The sequence below is a fragment of the Uloborus diversus genome, chromosome 10 (genome assembly GCF_026930045.1).
Source record: "Uloborus diversus isolate 005 chromosome 10, Udiv.v.3.1, whole genome shotgun sequence".
Taxonomy (NCBI): domain Eukaryota; kingdom Metazoa; phylum Arthropoda; class Arachnida; order Araneae; family Uloboridae; genus Uloborus; species Uloborus diversus.
In genome coordinates this window covers 18,947,401-18,953,047 of record NC_072740.1, presented here as the reverse complement: position 1 = coordinate 18,953,047, position 5,647 = coordinate 18,947,401, and positions in this window count along the sequence as shown.

Below are 5,647 nucleotides of genomic sequence, written 5' to 3'. Positions count from 1 at the left end.
ATAATTACACATCTGAGCTTGATAAAATTTTACTACAATATAAAGTCCCATATCCATATGAGTGTATTTCCCACACATCTTTTAACAATCAAAATAAATAACACCTTTATTTTTTCTAAGGAAAAAAAAAGAAATAATATAGAGTTATATAAACTGAGAAAGAATAAAAATAGCGTAGAACATTGAATTATTCCCCCCCCTTTTTTTTTTGGAAAAATAACACCTGAAATAAAATGTACGAAGAAAAAAGGGAGCCATATGCTTCTTGTATTTTAAATATTTTAATAAAACTCATCAAGGACTGAAAATAAGACTTTTTTAGAATTCTTATAAAACGGATGCATATTTTTTTCACTGTTTTGACTTACTGTAAGTTGAGGAGGAATGTACAGTGGCGCCCAAAAGTGTTCGTACACATTGAAATTTTTTAGTAAAACCAAAATAACTCGAAACTGAATTCGAATATGAAGTCCAATATTTTTTCACATCATTCTTATGTCATTCTAAATACAACCCATTGGTTTTTTCAAAATATTGACGGATCTTCTTTTTGAAATGGGTCAAAAAATGAAGAGACAGAGAAATAACACGCCACAAAAGTCATCGTACATTGAATATTTTCAAATAAATTCATGATTAAAATTATCATATGCCGTTTTATTAATATTTTTGCATTGTGTTGACCCTTATAAGTCATTTGGCTTTATTTTTTTGTTTATTTATTCCTTAATATTGTGCTTATTACTATAAAATCGCTGGTATTCGTAAAAAACCGCAACACCATCCAAAATTTGAATTTTTTTTCCCACAGTAGCGGTAAATTGGTTTGAAATGTCTCTAAATTAGTTAATTTATTTGTTTTAATAGTAAAATGCTTGATAAAGTGCTTTAAAGAAAGGAATCGGACCGAAAACAAGGTAAAAATAGGTCAACCGGCAAAGTTGACAAAACGTGATCGGAGATTTAAAGTTAAAAAAATTATGAAAAATACACATTTGAGTGCTGTGAAAGTTTCTACGGAGTTAAAAAAAGAAATTTACGTTTAATTTTCACCTAAAATTTTTCGCCAAGTTCTCTGATTAGCTGGGTTAAATGGGGCATCTTCCCGCAGAAATTTTCTTGGTCGTGCGAAAAACAGAAAGCTGACGCTTTTCGTCGCAAAATCAATGATAAATAAGCTCGAAACGTTTTAGAATTATGTCTTACTTATAGATAAAAATGAATTTAACATTTTTGGTTAAATTGTTGTATAATAGGGAAGTTTTCGATTTTTCAATTTTATTTTTATATGATAGAGTAACATGTATGAACATCATATGTGAAAAAAATTTTGCCCGACGATAAGTAGTTTTTTTTAAAATTAATTTTTAAAGTTCAAGCTCTTGTGACTTCAAATGGCATAGGAAGTGACGTCATGCGCTCTTCCGATAGGAGAGAAACGCTAGCGAGCCGGTTCCCATGTCATGGGAGAAACCAAAGAACGTGCATTCGACTTCGAAGACGAAACGTAAAAGGCTATCTCCTCGCATTAAACTCCTTGCGTTTCTAGAACATTAAACCTCTCATACTCTCAGAAATATTCGAATATCATCATTGATATTATTTGAGGAAGATTATTCAGATTGTGCTTTAACGAGTCCGGCCTCCATAGTGTGTTCAAAAGGATTATTGAATTCCCAAAAAATAAAAATATCAGCGCGCTCAAAATGTCCCTAGCGAAAACAAGGGATCTTCGGCGGAAGGCTGCCCATTCGCGCCCTGTGACGTAGGCTCGTGACGTTTCAGAAGAGCGCACTTTTGCGCGTGGATTTTTGAAAATTCATCAAAAATCAACCACGGTGTTTTAAAATTCGGCGATGGTGAATTTTTTAGTTTTGAAGGTCAATTAACAATATCCAATAGCAAAATATGAACATTTAATAGGTTGCAACTTCCCTATTGTTAAATAAAAGAAAAAATTAGGTGCTTAATCTTAAGAACTTAGTTGGATCAGTTAATCAAGACGGTGGAGGTGTTCTAGTGTGAGGGTACATATCAGCATCAGGACTTATTAGTTTGGAATTTTTTGATGAAATAATGAATCATGCTGTTCCTTTAAATATTTTAAAAACCTATTTTGAACTCTTAGCCAAAAATTTGGTTATTGGAAACAACTTTGTTTTTTATCAAGATAACGATAAGAAGCATACGGTTTTCAACGTTTGCTTCTAGTGCCTCGAAAATTGTCCTAAAGTTTAGAAAATACACCCTCAATCTCCAGATTTGAACTTAATGTAACGTATTTAGAGATATCTGGAGGCTAAATTACGAAAATACGGCTTTAAAACGAAAATAGAGCTAGGAACAGTAACACTCGAAGTGTGGTTGAACACTTACTCAGAAATTACGCGAAAAAAAAAAAAAAAAAAAGAATGAAATCTATTCCCAGACGTTTAAAAGGTGTTATGAATACTGTATGATATTCTACTAATTAATAACTTAATGAAAAGTTAGATTATTCAATAATATATAGACAGTTTATAAAGTGTACGAAGACTTTTGTGAGATAAAATTTCCGGCACTTTTTGGTTTTTGATTTTTTAAAAATTAAGTTTTAATATTTTTTAAAAACTTTTGATGTAGTTTTGTTAAAAATTGGTCATAGATCTTATAATTGAATACCTATTCCGAAATATTAATTCTAACCAATGGATTGGGGCCTATTTCGTTGAAAGTCGTAGGTGTACGAAGACTTTTGGGAGTTACTGTATGTTTATTTTTTAATGAATAAGTAAATAGCTTAACTAGGGTGGTTCAAAAATACATGTAAAAAAAAGTTTCTTCTAGATAACAGGACACCCCTCAATATTTTTAGACTTGTGGATAGTAATACTCGGAATAATTTTGACTTCTTATTTCGACTAAAAGGGGGTACTCAACACCCTCCCCCAAACATTGTAAGTATGGGGAGGGGCGTTTAAAATTACATTGAACTGAAAAAAACACTGCTACATATTGTAATATACAAAAGTAATATGCATATACATTGCAAAAAATTTATTTACCAAAACACAGCTGGGGAAATTAAACGTTTCCAAATTTGTGACATTTTCCATGCTACGACTAATGTTAAATTGAGCACCCTCTTAAAATTTGAGTAAGAAACTAAAACTTTTACAGCATAATACTATTAGTAAGTCTAAAAAAAAATTGGGTGTGTCCTGGACTCTAGCTAAAAAAAGTTTTTTTGAACCACTCTAAGCTTAACTCTTAATAGGTACATATCCAATTTCATTTATTATTTTTAATTTCAATGAAAGGTAACCTCGTTTCATATATATATACTTTGCAAGTTCTTTCTTTTTTAATGTTGACTGCTACTATGAATTTTTTATATTTTTCTTCGGTTTCAATTAAATTTATTTAATAACAATATGAAATTTTTTGTTTCTTTCAGTAAGATTACTTATAATAAATACTTGTTTGTTTATTGTTTTTCTATTAAATTATTTTTAGTTTCTACTAAATCACATCACCAATAAGTAATTAATTGCACATATTTCACACAACGCATCCGTTATCATAGATTTCGATAATAGTTTGAAATATACTTTTATCAAATGCAAAATTATTCATTTTTGTAAACACTAACACAAGCATGAATAAAGTTTTTTTTAAAAATTACTCATAAATTTTTTTTTAAACTTTGATTGAATGCGGTTGCTTTGTTTGTGCAACCATATGATGAACAAGATTTCACCATTTTAAAAACATAAACAAAGGCGAAAAGCATAATTAAAATCTTTTAGTCGACTCGAGCTCAATACAATGTTTTGTATTCTGCCACTCTAATTTTTTCCCTTACTGGAACATGGAACTGTTGCCAGATTCAGTCTCTACCCTATTATAGAACTCTTTGGACCTGACTATAAAATTGTTTACTTTGATTCCAAATTAACTATAGTAATATCTACATTAATTTACCTTTTATAGGCGTTTAACTTCAAAGAAATATACATAAATATGATTCTGCAAAGTTTGATCAAAAGAAACTTTCTACCTCTTACAGGGTTCGCCGATGTATATCGGTCGATAAGTATCATGATATATAATCATGATATATATCCGATATTTATTTTGAAAATATATCATAACATATTGATATTTTTGATATTAATTTTTCGCAGTACATTTGCATTGTAAAAATTAACTGTATCAAACGTTTACATTAATATTAATTTTATTCTTTTAATATTAAAAATAATCAAAAGCAATACAGTATATTTATATAACATATTAATGTATCATTAATAGAATGTATATAATATTATCTTCCCTCTCAATTTTCTATTCATAAAATTATAGGTAATATAACAATCTTAATTGGTAAGAAAAAAAAAATGTCTTATGGATGTGTACTAAGGCATATTTTTTATTTCTGAAGCATAAAAAATTTGTAAACGTAGTTAACCAAAGAAAAATGTGTAAAGCATCTAATGCTTAAGTAATTCAATTAAAATTAATAGAAATGTATCAGTTATGTTACATTTTATTTCCAATAGATTAAATTATCAAACTTTACAAATGATTGTAAAGATTATTTATACTTAAATGCCATTCAAAGTATGTAAATTTTATATAAAATGAATATTTATGAGTGTAAATAATGAAAAAAACATTAATTTTAAAATTAATACATTATAATAATAATATTAGAAAATAAACAACAGTGATTTGAGGAAGCAGTTACTATTTAATGACTAAGTTTCCACTGATTGAAAATATCGGATATATATCAAAATATCCGAAATATATCAAAATATCGGATGTTTTCGATACTTTCGAAAATATTATGATATTTTCGAACCCTGACCACTCATAACGTACTAACACTAGGAAAGATCTTACCATTTTTTACTCCGAAATTTCGTAAAAATAAAAGCATATGTCAAAACATGGGAAAATGCAAATTTTGTTCGGCGCTAAGATTATACAATCAGTACTTTCCATAAAATATAGATATTTTCAAAAAATACAAAATTTAAAGAAAGAAATTATTCACACGAAACTAACTGGATCATGCACTTGAATTCCAATATAAATAAGATGTTTATTGCTGTTTTACGTTCTGCAAAAGAAATTGTATAACATACTCATTTCAATCTGTTTCATTCCAAATGGCGTCATCACATTGTAAAACATTTGATGCTGTGTTGCAACGACAAAATGGTCCCAATTAGCTGCTATAAAAATAGTGTTTAATTTTACTAGATTTTGATGCAACACACGCAATTTCGTGTTACAATATAAACAGCCAAAGATTATAATATTGAGCACCACTCTTTATAATAATTGGCACCATTTATTGGTTCAACAATACCATCAAATGTTTTACGCTGTGCCTGCAATTTTAAAACTACATTTAAAGTAATGACATCATTGCAATATTAAAATAATTGGATCTCAAAATCTTCTGAGATTGGCTCATTTTTGAAAGGCTCACTACATTCAACCTATGAAAGTATGTTTTACTCATCATCAATTAACTTAAAAATCACGAGATCAACAATACCCCCTTTACTTGCTCAACACTGTTTTGTCAAATCTTGCCTAAATTAGAAACCCTTAAAGAGGAAATCTTTTCGGAAATATAAGAACAGTTCTCCTC